The sequence below is a fragment of the Manis javanica genome, chromosome 1, assembly GCF_040802235.1.
Source record: "Manis javanica isolate MJ-LG chromosome 1, MJ_LKY, whole genome shotgun sequence".
NCBI classification, from domain to species: domain Eukaryota; kingdom Metazoa; phylum Chordata; class Mammalia; order Pholidota; family Manidae; genus Manis; species Manis javanica.
Genome location: NC_133156.1, coordinates 18,095,072 through 18,111,637, shown reverse-complemented (window position 1 = coordinate 18,111,637; position 16,566 = coordinate 18,095,072). Strand labels below are relative to the sequence as shown.

The 16,566-nt window shown below is 43.2% G+C and overlaps 1 long non-coding RNA gene across 1 annotated transcript; it reads left to right on the top strand.

Moving 5' to 3' along the window:
* Window positions 1–12,181: 12,181 nt before the first annotated feature.
* LOC140844027 (uncharacterized) lies at window positions 12,182–15,524 on the top strand. The gene is made up of 3 exons (XR_012122182.1): window positions 12,182–12,235; window positions 14,898–15,054; window positions 15,300–15,524. It is a non-coding gene; the product is annotated as an uncharacterized lncRNA (long non-coding RNA).
* Window positions 15,525–16,566: the final 1,042 nt, after the last annotated feature.

The window sequence follows — 16,566 nt, the reverse complement described above, 5'->3', positions numbered from 1 at the left end:
CAAGAGGTGAGGCCAGAACTGTGAGGTGAAGGGTCCTGAAGGTGGTTAAAAGGTCTAGATTTTAGCCACAGATTCACTTGTCAGAATTTATTGAAGAGAAGGAGAAGACAAATTTAACAGATAAAATACTTTTAAAAAAACACACAAACCTTTTCTGGCTCTCACCCAGCACTATTTATTTGTCATGGTCTTCTGATGATAACCAAAAAAAAAAAAAATCAGTATTTTATTCTAAGGCTTTATGCCCATAAAATTACTCAGTCCCTACCACACTGAGATACACACACTCACCTGTGAATTACTCCTCTGCGGGAAGAAAAACCTTCGCCTGCAATGAACATCTGTTGGCTGGCCCACAGCTACTCTACGAATAGTTCAGTTTTTAGGGACCCCGCACATGGGAACCTTTTTGTTATGTATTTTTCCTGGTTGTCCATATTAGAATGACCCAGAGGCCCTGTGTCCAAAGTTACTGGAGAGCAAGCTCAGTGGGGACTGACTTTGGACTCAAAATTACATTTCTATCATGTTTATGTTGGAAGAGCATAATCTCACCCCTTGACTAAAGCTTCCTTTTTTGATTCGATCATCTTATGAAGTGATGTGGATAAGGTTTAAAAACATTTGCTGTCTGCTAAAAAGAAAGAAATACAGGGCTTATCCTGGCAGAAGAACAAGACATACGTAGAGTTATCAGTCCCTCCACTCTTTCAAACAAGCATTCAGAGGCCACCAACGTGTCTCCCCCAGACAGTCCAGTGAAAAGCAAGGGCCCTCCCTCATCTCAGAACTTCCAACACCTTACCTCCCTCACTGCAGCTACTAACATACATTTTTAAGTGAAGCATCCCTTCTAAGTTTATTCTTATGCTGGATCAAAAATAATGAACTAGATTTATAGAACTGTGAAAGTGTCACCCATAGGAATCCAAGAAGTAACAGATGCCCAGAACTTGACTCTTTCCTAAAACATTCTCCTTTGGTTCGAGGACTGGGAGAAGGCTACATCAGGGAGTGTCATTTTAAGAGAACGGCAAGAGGCTTTGTGTGACCCCCTTGCCATCTGGTTTACTCGATTGCGTCGGCCATCATTCTCACCTGGCAGCCTGTGAGAGCTCCTTGGTTATGCAACCTGGAAGCTGCCAGCTATCTCGGATTAGGTACAGGCAGAGACTAGCTTTTAAAATGATTTCTTGGACTTTAGTTTCTTTGCTTCCTCCACAGCCATCTGGAAGAAAGTGGTGCCTGCGGCGAATCAAACTTCCAGACACATTTTAATTAAATAAGAATGATATTTGGAACATGTGTTTCTATTAAAATAACGCCTGGGTCAAAGTGGGTGAATGTCTCCGGTTGCCTTCCCAACCACTCGCAATCCTCTTCTCCAAGATCTTAAGCGATAAATGGTACCTTCACCACTGTGTTGTGGGGACAACTTGTCTTGCCGTGAATGCATCACTCTGTGGGTGTTCCCCATGAGTGAACACAATGTCAGCACACGCCCCTGCAGCTTGTAGACACCAAAAACAAAAACAAAAATCAAAACAAACTCCAGAATCCATGGGCTGTGTGGCTGCCCGTCATGCTGAATAACTTCAAAGAATACTGGCCAAAAATGCCTTCTCAGAGGATCGGGTGTCTTTAGAAGTGTTATCAAGATGGAAGCAGCAGTTATTCAGTGTCCATTTCTGGGGAATTTGATTTGGGCTACAAACTTGGACAGGGACAGCGGGCACAGACTTCTTGTCAATTTCATATTTGAAATGAGAGAGAAGTCACTGCTTCCGACTTGCATGGAGAGGATGCGATTTAAAAAGCCTTTCTATTAAAGAATGGAGGGTTTTATTTACAAATTCAGGGGAAATTGACTTGAATCTTCAAGAGATGTCATGGGTTAACTTTTAGGTTCACAGCGTTCTCCTGATGAGAATGCGTTCCTCTTCTCACTGCCATCACTGAAAGGAACTTGCACAGGGAGTTTAGATTCATGCTCTAACGGTTTCTCAGGTCCAGGCAGGGCAGAAAAAAAAGTGTATGTTTAGCCCTTTTCTTTTCTAGGCAAAAGGGAGGAAGGAGCATTTAAGAGTGTAGGCTCTGGAGTCAGACCAACCTGGTGAAGGTCCCAGTTCCTCAGCATCCTAGCTTGACCTTGAGCAAGCCACCTAACATCTTTTTCTCGCTGTTTCCTCATTTTTAAACTGACAATGGAGCTAACACCGACGGTGTAGGTCCGCTGGGAGCTACTCATATAGTATATGGAAAAAAAAATGCTTAGCAAGGTTCCTGACTCCTTACTGTTATTTTAAACCTCCACAACCTCAACTGTAAAGAGAGGATAATTATTTTGCCCGTCTTACCATGTTGCACATAACATTTGCCACCTTGTTTGGTGGGTAATAAGACCTTGATAAATATTAGCTGTTATTTATTACTCTGACTTTGCAACAAAACAGCAATTATAATACCGAACACAGCCTGCAGAATGACCTTCAGAAACACTGCCCTCTAGCGACACATCTAAACCTCCCATGTTCCCCCCTAGGTTGGAGGCTCTAGTTCTACGCCCTTTTCTATTTCAGGTTGATGCTATAGGTTCTGCTCAATCCTTTAAAGGCGCGCTTTGGAAAGAGTGGTCCCTGCTGGCCTCTGCTGCCCGGGCAGGGCAGCGGGGAGCTGGGTACAAAAGGAAGGATAACACACCGGCAACATGAGCTCCGTGTGTCCTCAGGTCCTAACGGTCCATTTGCTGCTGTTCTCACTGTACTGTTGACCTCAGCCATAGACACAGGGTTTCCTTAAACAAACTCAACCTGAATGATAATGAAGAACCAATGAAACAGCAAAGCACAGAACTATCTTGGGCATTACTGCACTACGCCACGGCACTGTCGGATCACTGTGGGCTGCAGGGGCGGAAGGCTACATAGGAGCCCTGACCTTTACAGCAGGTCCTGTGTGAGTGGAGCCCAGGGAACTAAGGCTTATTTAGCAGAAGTGCACCTGGGTGCTGCAGAAACCACTGGCTCCCCACGGCATCCAGGTGTTCACGGACCAAGATTGCCCTAAAACAAACCGGGCAGTTTGGACCCCATCTAAAGCAAACGCAGCAATGCAGTAGCTGAGGGCAACCTCTGCATCACATGCTTGCATGTCATCCGTTACATTTTTATGGTCTTGCTGCTGTTGCAGGAAGCACACTGGGGTAAAGAATGTCTCCGGCTCTAAATATGGAGGGAAGTCCGCAATTTTATAACGACTCTTTAGAATCTTTTGCTGCTATTACCCAGATAATAAAACCGAAGTGTCTGAGAGTAGAGACAAAGAAGGAGGTGGGGCCTGTATTGCCTAGATTTCTATTTCCACTTTCTACTGGACGTTTTGGTTTGGGACCCTGGCATCCAAGTCTTGGCACCATCCTCACTTCTCCCAGAAGCCTCAGCTGGCCTTTTTATTAAGGTCCAATTTTCCAGTGGTTTTCTTATTGAACCAAGTGCCCACTTTCTTAGCACTTACCGCACTGCATTACATGGGGAGTCTGGTTGTTTAATTAATGTCTCTTTTGTGCACTTGACTTTGAGGTCCATGGGAGCCAGGGCCCTGTTTGCTTTTGCCTAACATCACATGCCCAAATTTAGGGCAGGCCTGGCACAATGCAGGTACTAAGTAAATGAAGGAAATGGAAGATCATTCATTGCTGGCAGTTAATGATGCTCAGAGCTAAAGCTGTCACTGAGCAGAAATGGATGTGGCCTGTCGTAAAAGACCTTTCGACCCCTTCACTGCCCATCCCTCCTGACTGTCTCAGGGAGATCAAGGTGCTCAGGGTGAAGCATTGCACTGCTGTGCCAGAAGAGGGACAAAATGCATTTTGCCAGAAAGGGGAAAGCAATACCTCATTCTTCTTTCTAAAACCAGGACCTGGCTTTTAAGGTTTCTGTGAGGTGACAGTGACTTTAACTCAACTCCAAAAGTAAACTTTGAATTGGGTCTACATGACTAATTCAGTATTATTTTGGTTGTATGTAAGTAGTTGCTGAAACAACTTTCCCCCTAAAAGATAATTCAACACACTCTACAGGTCTGATTACAAGGTTATGGCTCACATAGAATGCTGCCCTCAGGACAGCACGTGACAACCATGCCAGTCAGGGCTCCCTGCACTGAGAGAGGGAAGGCCGGGGAGGGAGACACAAAAAAGCAGTGAAGAATCTCAAACAATAAACTTCAAGTAAAAAAATCTGTTTCAGGATTATATACTGCTGAAGTCCAATCACAGCCTCATCCTTTCGATCTACAACAGAAACATCAGGCCCTGCTAGGCTCACCTATGTTCCCCCCAAAATTCATCAAGTATTTTTAATAAGAAAACAAATGGGGTTAAGGAATAAAAGAAATGGTCAACAAACAGCTGCCCTTCCTTGGGAGGAATATGGAATTATTGTTCCCTTCCTTGGGAATAATTATTCCATATTTCCTGTAAGAAATCTGTCTTCTCAGCCTTGTGGGTTAGGTAGGGCTTCAGCCCATCCAGCCTGCCTGCTGGCCTTGGACATTAGGTAAGAATAAGCGTATCAAGTAAAGCCTACGGATGATACATGGAAGGGAAGGGCAGAGAGAGAGAGAGAGAGAGGCCCTAGGTTCTTAATGATAGCATTTGAACCACTATATCAAGACCCATCTAAAGCCAGCCCTACCCCTGGACTTTTCTGTTATGTACATCTATACATTTTCTTTATTTCTAATAGGAAATTGAAAAGAAATGATCCTTTTTCTCAAGGAAATTACATCCTATTTCCATGAGGAACATGTTACACTTGTCATTGTAAAAAAAAAAGAAACTGACTTCTTACTCTCTAAAAATGAAATAACATTTTATTTTCGGAATATTTTTGGTGAAGAGAAATCATTTAATCTGCGCTTGAGGTGGTCCAAGATAAGCATAGGAAAAATATTTATAGATGTTCTTTTTAACAGTCGGTGCTACAAACCAAATGACTAATAAATCACAGTGTATTTTTCTGTGCTGCAGAGGGTTGTGGCATACAAAGAACTCTAGTGCCTTCAGCCTAATGAAATACTTACGATGGGGTCAGATAGCACTAAGGGGGCAATTAAACACCTGACAGCAATAGTTCTTTAGGTTTTGTTTGATTAATGAGTACAATGATGGTCTGGTAGTCATTATCTAGTGGTTAGAAATGAGTGTTAAACTTTCTGGCAGCCACATGCAATGAGTAATGTCCAAAACAGCTCCAACTGGCTCCAGGAAACATGACCTATATAGGCTAAGGAATTTTAGAAAATCTCGATCAGGAATCAAGGCAGGACCTTAACTACACTGAGCCCCATTACATGCTGGTTTCTAAAAGATTAGCTCTTGATTACTTACACTCTTCCTTAGGAGCTTCTCTTGTGAATGTGAACAGCAATGAGAGCTCAAAAAACATCAGTGTATGGGACTGAGTTTCTGACACTCCATGAGTCTCACATCTTACGTCTGAGTTCTAAGATGACTGTGCTATCTCACTAGTAGATAGACTCTGTCTTTTTTTTTTAACTAGATTTTTTTACCTCTATGATGTGAGGACTTTTTAGACACAGCTAGGATCTAGTGCTCCTGTAAAACGTGTTCGCTCAGTGCCTGCGTGTCCAACCTGCCCTGTGAGATTAATGGCGCTCATGACACAACTAACCCACCTTACAGACGCAGTGAATTTACTTCAACGTAATGACCTTTGCTCTTTTGTATCTGTCATGTTCTGAGTAATGTAGTTGTCTTCATTTGTATTTGAGTATATGTATCACATTATCCCCACATCTTGGTTCACCAATCACCTGTGTTGTTTTAGGGAAATAAAAGGAACTGTGTTATTATCCAGTGCTGATAAAGGAAATTAGTCTGAAATTAGAGGTCTTATAAATTTCCTGACAGATTCCTGTTTCAGAAAGCTGATGAACTAGAAGAACTGGAGGGAGAAGATAGAATGAATTTGGTAATTCAACAGCTAAACTATCAAGGCTTGTGAATGACCTTAAAAAAAATCAACTTTGTTTTTGAGTGTATCAAAACTTGAGGTTTTGCGTACATGCAAGTTATCCCTATAAACTATACCTTTTGTTAATTTTCATTTGACTATGCTTTCTTGAGTGGGACAGAAAGGGATGAAATTTGAGTCATTTTACCAGGAATGTCCCCAAGACAAGGTTAATTGACCCTGGAGGTAAGTGTATGCTTGCCTCTGTCATAGCATTAGATCACTCTACAATTGCAGTTACTTTTTAATCTGCCTGCTTCTTACAAAGCTCCTTGAGGATAGCAACCATGTTGTAACACACAGAATAAACTCAATAAATATTTGTTCAATTAACAACTAGGATTTACGCAGAAGCGAAATAGGGAGCCAATTAACTTTACAAATTCCTTAATAATATATATTACCAGATGTACTTAAAACTATCTTGCAAAACACTTGATTTGAGGTGTCTTCCTATTGGGTGGATTCTTATGCTTTTTTGAAGCCAACTATATTTGAACTTATATTTAAGGAATCCCAAACTCTTTGTAAACATTAATTCAAGGAGCATCGTTGAGTTCTTGCTCTGCGCAAGTTTCCATGCTATGTGCTAAGAAAACATGAGTTAAACACAACTTCTACCCTCGACCATTAGATGGGAAAATAAATTATTGTAACATAGTCTGAGAAGGATAGTGATGCATGTGTAAAATACACACTTAGCCTAGAGGAGGAAAGCTTGCGCATGCTCAGATGCGTCCAAAGACTCCCTGACAGAGGCCACATCTTAGCTGAGGTTTCAAGGATGAGGAGCCGGTGATTAATGAATGAACAGTGGAACGAGGGGAGGGAATCCTCCTGTGCAGACAGAACAATATGTGCACAAGTACAGAGACAAGGAGCATCAGATTGGAGACAGACGTGCAAGTGGGGGTGTGTTGCAGAAGGTGGTTACAGAGGCAGGCAGGACACGTTGTCATGCAGGGCCTTGCCGGACGTGCTAAGGAGCTGCACGCAATTCTACAGCCAAGACAGGGACAGCCTCATATTTGTCTTTTAGGAAGCCCACATCTACGGCAGGAGGAGGATCGGATGAGAAGAAGACAAAGCAGGAAGTTTACAAAAACAAAATCCGAGACAGCGCCAGAGGGAATGCGGAGGGAGGGATGGACTCTACAGGTCAATCGGCAGAACTTGGCAGAAAGTGTATGTGGGGTGGTGGGGAGCATGACACTAGGTTACAAGCATCTCGTTACTTTTGAAACAATTTAGACAAGTTCTTTTGTGTCTCCCCTGATCAATAGAATTATCTGAGGAGTTGTTTAAAATCCTAATGCCCAGACCCACAAAATCAGCCTTTCTGGAGGCGGAAGCCCACGTCTGCCTGATTCCAGTGTGCTCCAAGACTGAGAATCACTGGTCTAGACAGAGATACTTCCCGCAAGCTACTTGTGGAGAAAATGAGAGCTTGAGTGAAGGATGGAAGTCACAGATAAGAGGAAATAGAATCCAAGCTCCCGATTTCCATCCAGGGGCCGGACCACCAGACGGACTTACACCTGGGACTGTCAGCAGATCCCAGACCTGAACGGACAAGTCCGATCCGCGTGTTCACTCACTCACGCTCCTGCACGCCCAATACTGGCAGAAACTGACTAGACTGAGAAATAGAAGATGCTTCACTCCCTAAAACAGTGATTCTCAAAATGATAACTGATTGGGAAGACATATTATTTCTAAACGTAAAGCCAGAGAACATATAATACAAGATATAATTTAATGGTCAAAGCATTTACCAAGTCACAGGAATTCAGAGACATGAGAGTGAACTTGGGAAAAGATCACCTGGGGAGGGGACAAGACTCATCAAAATGTAAACTTGTAATTCCTAACTGTTTGAATTAAAAGTGATCCCCCTCTAAGATCCATGGCCTTAAAAGAGATAAACTAGAGGTTGTAGGGGATGCTCAGTGCACAACCCAGGGGAATAACAATGTATGTCACCCACTGATTTATTATGTAACTTCATAAATCATGGTTTATTAATTCTGCAAAAGCTGCTCCCAGGAGCTGCATCACAGGGCTGAGTTATTGGAGGAGAACTTCGCAGGCAAACACGGCAGCACAGGGAGTGCTGAATGAACGACACACTGAAAGAAACAAGGGCAGAAAAAAATTGCTGGAAGAAAACCTATGACTCCATTTAGGTGGTTCGAGAAACTGTGATTTGGGGAAAATGCTCCTTTGAAAATCTGTGTGTTTCAGTGTATGTGAGTTTGTGCATTTAGCCGCCTGTTCTGCTGAGGAAACCAAAGGTAGATGTCCAGGTTTTGTCTCCTGGCCTCCGGGAGGCGGGATGAAGTGTGTTTTACACCGAGTGACGTGTCATCCATCAGAAGGCTGCTGTCACTCTGGGCCTTGATTGATATCCCAAATCCTTGGAAAATGATGATATATTATTCCGAATGTCAGTTTCCACGTAACTGTGGTGCAAAGGTTTTAAAGCTGAAAGGAGCCTTCAGAAAGATCATCTAGGAAGGACCCTATGGTCTTTAGAAAAGGAAATGGAGACTGGGGAAAACTGTGAGCCTTGGCCGGGATCGCACGGCCAGGCCCCAGGGAAGTCGGGACTGGATTCCAGGGCTCAGATGCACAGCAGTGTCCCTTCCCCTGATTGAGCTAATGTCTTCTTCAATTAGGCTGGATTATGCCATATAGATTACTGCACTTGCTAGACAACCTCATTTATTACCCAAAACAATGCAGGATGTTAGGAAGACTGTAACACAACAGAACGGTGATGTGCTAGGCACTGCTGCTTATAAAAAAGTTACGGGGCAAAAGCTCAAGAGAATAATAGGATTAAATGGTTTGATCTCAACCAGCTGACAAACAAAACTGTGGAGTAAGCAGGGAGATTGGTTGAAAAGCTATTTGCAAAGATTTCAAACTTGTTTGGCATCATCTAAAATATTTGCCACCTATTTCAAAATCTTGGATCATTGATTTCCTTATGATTTAACCAGATTCACATGCTCAGCCAATGACAAATATTTCTTTCATGCCTGCTCTGCACTCTTTAATCCCATTCTCAGTGATAAGGAAAAGAATACCCCAAATTTGTTTGAATTTGCAAAGCAAAATTAGCTAAAGATAAAACTTTATAATACCCACAAGATTAATGTTTCCAATATAAGATGCTTATTAACAGAGAGCATTGACTTTCTGTTCTAGATAGATAGATAGATATGTACAAAGATACAGGTGTAGACATAAATATACATATATATGTACGTGAGGGTGTATATATCCCCTTAATCTTGACTTGGTTCCTGGAGCACAAAGAAACCAAGCTATTAAAGAGTAAACTTTTCCTTAATTTGGGAATATTAACCCATTAAGTCTATTTAGAAGCTGAGAAATTCTTGGATGGGACAACCTTTGAACAAAAAGTGAATGAAAATGCATAATTTAGTGGATTGCTTATCACACACTACAAAAGTAAACCTTGATTGAGTCAGATCAGCTTTTATTTAAGTTCACACCTTTCAGCAACAAGGTCCAGTGCTTCCAAATTGTTTGCCTTCGGATAAAGTTATATGAAGCTAGGAGACCAGGTTACTCTGCAGAGGGGTGCATCTCAGAGAGTCAAAACAGTGCCCTTTGAGCAATTGGAGGAGGCAGCACCTGTCTGGACTGAATTCAGAGACGTAAATGTTTGTCTGGACCGATGCTAGTGTCTGAAAGACGACTGGTAGTCAAGTATTCATGTCGGTCCTCTTAAAACAAACTAAACACACAAATAAAAACTTGTTTTTCCTCATTGCTTAAGTAATATATATTCATTTTAGAGTAATAAGATAATGTAAGATAGTGATTCATAAAAATGGGAAGAACTCACATTCCTATCACCCACACAGATAGGTACCATTATGCCGAGTCCTCAAGCCCCACATGTATTTTTTTTTTCTAAAGGGGAAACTTGGGTCATATTATAAATTTCATTACTTGCTCTCTTTTTTTCTCTCCAAATACAGAAATAGTCCCCATTTATATAGGTTTAAATACCTGTATAATTTTCCTTTGCAAAGATGTATGCTTCTATTTTACAAATCCCCTAGTGCTGAGCATTCTGTTTAGTTTCAATTTTCTAATAAAATAAGCAATGTAGAACGGAATTTCTTTGTAGGTAAGTCTTAAAACAAATCCATGACTTGTCCTATTCCTTAGGATACATTTTAGAATTCCTAGCTTAAGAAGATGCTAATTTTTATAGCTTTTGATATTATTTCTACCATACTTTGCGGACAGGTGATACTAAAGAAAATCCCACAATGCTGCCAATGGTTTAGTTTAGTCTTTGGCAGTTTGACAGCAAGAACTCAGCAGAGGGTATTGTTGTATTATAGGTCCTCGTATTAAATGGGACATTCAGTGAGAACTTGTTTCCCAGATAAGCCATGACAGTGTAACATCACAGTGCTCCGATATGGAGGCACGTACGACGGGTCCCTGCCCTCAAGACTCTCAAGTCAAGAGACGACAGCTAAAAAGCACCAAGCCTACAAAGAACAAAGGACAAGTTTAAGGAGAAGCTATTTTTAAAGAGAGCCGGGTTAGTGCAAACTGTGTGCTGAGCGACTTTGCCTAGATCAGCCGCAGGATGGACACTTCATGCAAATGAGTGCCTGGGGCTACTGAAGCTCATTCCTCTGTAGCTCTGAGCAGGCTGGCAGCCGGCTGCTTAAATTTTAGTAAGTGATTCGTGTCTGCATAAAGGAACAATGGAGCAGTAATTTTTCTTTTCTAATGGTCGATTACAACTGTCCTGTATGTGCACCGATAACAATGCATTCTTGCCCATCCACATCTTTGAAATGCCCTCCTCCCACGGAGGCCACTGACCTGGGTTACGCAAGAGTACCTTGTTTTTGTTATATTGGGGCCCCGTGTTTCCTGCAGGTATATGCGTCATCACGATTTTTTCTCCTGCTTATGGCTATTTTACAAGATTAAAAAATGCATGTGAAGCACATATCATCAATCCCCAATGTCACTTAACACAACCGTGTCTGTTTATGCAGCTGCTGACTCCTGAGATACCCTCCTGAGAGGGGGACAAAAGTTCCGAATGTACCTTTTTATAAATCCCTGGATAGGACACAGGTCGACTACAAAAAAATTCAATATTTTCAACTCAACAAGCCTTGCCAACAGGGGCAATGGCTATGCACACACTGGCCAATAAAAAGATCTCTGCTTCAGGCATCCTCTTGAAAGCAACAGGCTGTTTGGAAAATAGGAGGTATTTATTTGTTCTAAGGAAACTGGAGTTTTGAAGGGTTGCAATACTTGGCCCTCATTGTTTGGTTTAGTTTGTGAATAACAGAATCTGGACATCAACCAGTTCTTAGTGGATCTTTTTAACTGGAATTTGTAGCATCTCCCTACCCCGGGGGACTTCCTTGCTCTGCACAGCTGCACTGGCCCCCACCCACTTCCTGCCTCAAGTCCTCCTGGGGGTGCTTCAGGCTTTACCCCACTTCCTCTGCCTCTTGCGAAGCAGCTCAGGAACCATAGTTTCCATCATTTGCATTGCCTGACCCAATAATCCCATGCAGTAGATAAACAGATGAGGGAGCTGTATGATCAACTATCAGGGACCTGTCAGAGGGCCCCGTCATTTCTGAGGGGCCACACGGCACTCTGTGCCCTTCTTATGTGGGAAGAAACTTCTCTAGCAATCAGTCAAGAACAGGCCGGAGGAGAACTTTCTGCAATGACCTCTGCTGAGGGACGGGAACTTCCGTCTCGGCGGTGGGGTGGGAGGGAGGCCGTCAGCGCCCTCCACTGGGCTGTCCCCAGCTCTCACCAAGCTCCAGGTTTCTCTTACATTTCTTTCAAAGATCTTCTAGTTAAAGGTTAGTTTCTTTCATTGTTGGTGAAGTTTGAGGTGTGAGGGGAATTCTGTTGATTATGGAAGATCAAATCCATTGTCACTCAAAATGCACGTAGTTGGTAGAACTGTGGGGAGCAGTCCGAAAAATGTCTGTCCTCCCCAACCACGTCCTATTTCACAATGAGCTCCTGAAATTCCCCTATGACTGTTCCTGACCATAAATAAGTTCACCATTTCTTACTGTGTCCATTCAACCAATAGCTCTGGAGCTACTTCTCTTCTGGACACTGAGTCTACAGCAGGTGCATGAAGCGACATCCCTGTGAGTCCCCCCACCTGCCCCCTGCCCGGCCCCCAGCTCCCAGCACAGCAGGTTATCAGGTTTTCCTCTTCCTGGCACCCGGGGGCCTCCCTGTGGACCCCACACGCAGCCTGAGGGGATGATGGAGACCAAGTGTGTGGTAAATGGAAGTTTCCCCCAGAATTTCCAGAATTTCCCCTAGGTAATACTGCCAGGCTCTACCCATTTACATAGCAATGGGTATTTACCACAGTAGGGCCTCCAGGCAAGGGGTGTTGGCCATTCTCTCCTCCTAGCCTTTCCTGGCACCTCACTGGTCTGGTGCCCATCAGACACCAGGGACCTGCCCTTGGCGTTCTGCAGAAAGGGGTGGGCAGAGAGGTAGAGGGGAGCGTGCACTGCAGCCAGAGGGGATGGGCAGTGAAGGGCCTGCCTAGTGAACCCAAGAAAACTGTGAGAAATAAATCCCTTTAACCCAACCTGTCCTTCCCCTTGTCTTACTTTGGTTTCATGAGATTCACAGGAAACTTGTCCTGGGAGGAGAACCCCCTTCCCCCAGTGCTACCCCAAGTTTGCTATAGCTATGGGGACTGCTCTACCTGGGGCTGTGGGGCACATGGGGAAGGAGGGACAGGGATGCAATGAGCAAGTTACTGAGCCATTTGGGAGGACCAGAGGCTGAGGAGGGGGTGGTTTCCAGCAGTCCTGGACTGAACTCCCACAGTGGGGTGTCGGCAGCATTTTGGGGTGAAGTTTGAGTGATGCAGGAAAGCAGGGTTTGTTGAGAAGGACTAGCCTAGGGTTTCTGACTTGGCAGCCTGCAACAAGATTGACAGCCACTCTCACCGCTCATATATTTACCTGCAAAGCACTTTCAGCCTGTTGACTTCCCCCTGCTCTTGTTCCTTAACAGTCTCTGCCACACGGCAGCCAAAGGAACCTAAAAATGTGTCAACTCCTTCTCAATACGTCCACTGGCTTCTTGCCACACTTAGAAAAAAATCTAGGCATTCACCTGCACTCCAAGGTCCCAAGTTAGCAGGTCCTCAAATCGCCTCTCATCTCCTACCACTCCCCTTTCTCTTGCTCAGCCACGCTAGACTTTTACTGCTTCAAGTATTCCTACCTCTGATGTTTTCTTTGTCTATTTCTTCCCCCCATTAAATATCCCTTGGTTAGACTTAGGACTCTATTCGGACCTCACCTTCCCAGAGAGGCACTCTCTGACCACTGCTATCGAGAATAATACATACTGACTCTCTTCATCCTCTTTCGCTGCTTCGTTATGTATTTCCTAGCACTTATCACCAGCTGCCATTCTACTTTTTATCCATTTGTGGTTTGTCATACTCACCAGAGCATAAGCACTATGAGAGCAAGGGTCAGCCTTCTGGCCACTATTCTCCCTTCACTGCCTAGGACAGTGCCTACACATAATAGGGAATCAATAAATACATGATGAATGACTAAATTAGCCAATTAATTAACTAGGTAATACTGTCAGGCTCTATTCAAAAAATTTATCTGTTGAAAGATTTGGATTCATATGTGCAATCAATCACAGAACTATTTAATCAGTGTGTACGCGGTGCTAATCTTATGCTGATTTCACTTTTCTCTAGCTAACCAAACAATGCAGATGACTCATTCTGTGACTGAATGGAAACGTATTAGTCATTTAATGTAGAAATAGTACTTCACTGTGATGGAAGTTAGAGGAGTAATAGGTCATTTAAGATGCATAAATGGGAAGAAAATACCTTCATTCATTCATTCATCCACCCACTTATTCAAGAACAATGAGTCGGTTCCTTCTGCACACCAAGTTGGATGGCGAGTGGTGCGGATGCGTGAAAACAGCACATTCAGCCCGTACCCCTCAGGAAGCCAGGAGTTTCATGAAGTGTCCATTCGGGCTCTCTAACAAAACGACTATAGGCCAGGTGGCTTATAAACAACAGGAGGTTATTTCTCACATGTCTGCAGGCTGGAAGTCCAAGATCAAGGCACCAGCAGATTTGGTGTCTGATGAGAGACTGATTCCTGTCCTCATAGTTGGCCATCTTCTTACTGTGCCCTCACATGGCAGAAGGAACCAGAGGGGTCTCTGGAGTCTCTTTTATGAGGGCACTAATCCCATTCACGAGGGCTCCACCCTTATGACCTAATGACTCCGAAAGGCCCCACCTCCAAATACCATCCTATTAGGGGCTAGGTTTCAACATCATATGAATTTGTGGAAACAGAAACATTCAATCTATGGCAGACAGATAAACTAGACAAATACTAGGAAATCAATTGATTAAATTGTTTAGGTGCTAGAACGGTGGCTTACCACATCCCCTGAAAGGATATGATTGTGGCAATTCAACCTGTTGTAGGGAATAGAAAAGTCATCTCTAAGGAAGTGACATCTAAAACTGAAAAGGTAAGAAGTGGCTACCTAAGTCAGGAAGATGGGGGAGCAGCATGCTCCAGGGCCCCGAGGTAGACTGGAGTTTAGTGTGTTACAGAAAATGGAAAGAAGATCCAATATGACCTGAAAACAGAGAATGAGCAGGTGCAGGATAGGAAATGAGGTCGGTGATAGGAGCTGGCTTGTGGGGCCAACAGAGGCACATCAAGAGATTTAAGAGATGGTGACATGATCGTACTTGTCTTTTAAAAATATCACTTCGTCTAGGGTGTGGGGAGTAGATTGAAACACAGCACAACTGGAAGCAGAGAGACAAATCGGAGCGCTATTTGAAGTAATCAAGACAAGGTGTTGTGACAACTTGGACTAGCGAAGTGATGGAGTGGATGGAGAAAAGTGGACGGATTCTAAAACTATTTAGGAGGTAAATTAGAGTTTTGTAACTGGATATGGGCAACTAAGAGAGAAGAAGGTGTCAAGAGTGGTCCTGTCTGTTATAAGTTAAATGGTGCCCCCTCACCCCATCCATTTGTTGAGGTTCTAACCCACAGTACCCCAAAATGTGATCTTATTTGGAAAGAGGCTTACCGAGGTAATTAGTAAAATTAAAATGAGATTATACTAAAGTAGGGTAGGCCTCTAACCCAATATGACTGGTTCCCTTTAAAGGGGAGATTTGGACACAAGACATGCACACAGGAGAATGCCATGGGACGAGAAAAGTGGAGATAAGACAATGCACCTACAAGCCAAAGAACGCCAACCGATGGCCAGCAAGCCGCCAGAAGCCAGGTGAGAGGCATGAACAGATTCTCACAACCCTCAGAAGAAAGGAACCCTGACCTTACCTTGGACTTTCAGCCTCCAGAACCACAAGACAATAAATTTCCCTTGTTAAAGCTACCCAGTGTGTGATCTGTTCCACTGACAGCCCTAGAGAAACGATATATTGCCACTGTTCCAAATCATGTCCCGTAACAGGATGCCCACTGAAGGACAGTGGGCAGGCCTGCAAACACCTTTTCTCACCTCTCTTGCCACAAAAAAACCTCTGCCTATCAAAGACTTTCCAAGAGCAGACTGGGGAATCAAATGCATAGCCTAGAGAATAACTCATCTATACATCCATCCATTCATCCAGAAATAGCCATTCAACTAGTGTTTCCTTGAAACCAACCCTGGTTCAAGATCTGGATGAAACTGGAAGTATTATCCACACGTATTGAAAGAAAGCACTTGTTTGGGGCGGTCAGGAAAATTATAGCCAAAATCTTGGATGCAGTTAAACAATGAAAAAATTTGGCTGACCTCCAAAAAAGCATTCCTAATAATAAATGCTCTTATTCTACAAAGAGCTTCCCAGAGGAAGTGGTAATAATCCCATAGTTTGAGTCACTGGAAATTTTGCCGGGCAGGATATTCAATAACACACTTTGGGGAACAATCTTAAATTATAAAGGCGAGGAAGTAGGCTTACTTCATTTTTCCATCTTTATTTTCTATAAAAGCTCCTTGTGAGGACTTCCACAATGTGGGTGGCCAAAGTATAGTCGCTGAATGCTACAGTGGAAAATGGATCAAAATGTCATGTGCTCTTTTCACTCCTATTTCTGACTTTTGTTTGCAAGACTGATCCCCTGGCCTCTTTCTCCTCAGCATTATCAATTAATATGTTCCATTTTTCCATATTTCCTATTAGTGTCTTCGTACCTAAATTTCAGAGGTTTAATTAAGATATGGAAGCTACAGACACACATTTGTGTTCTGGGTTCACACATCTTTTGGTGTACCTATAAAAATCATCTTTTAGGTGCAAACAGTCAAGAGATTTTGTCCAGTTCCCATGTCTTTAATGAGGTTTTAGTATCACCTCATATTATCAGCAGGAAATTAGCAATAAGATAATCCTCACATTTTCTTGTGAAATGCTTACATT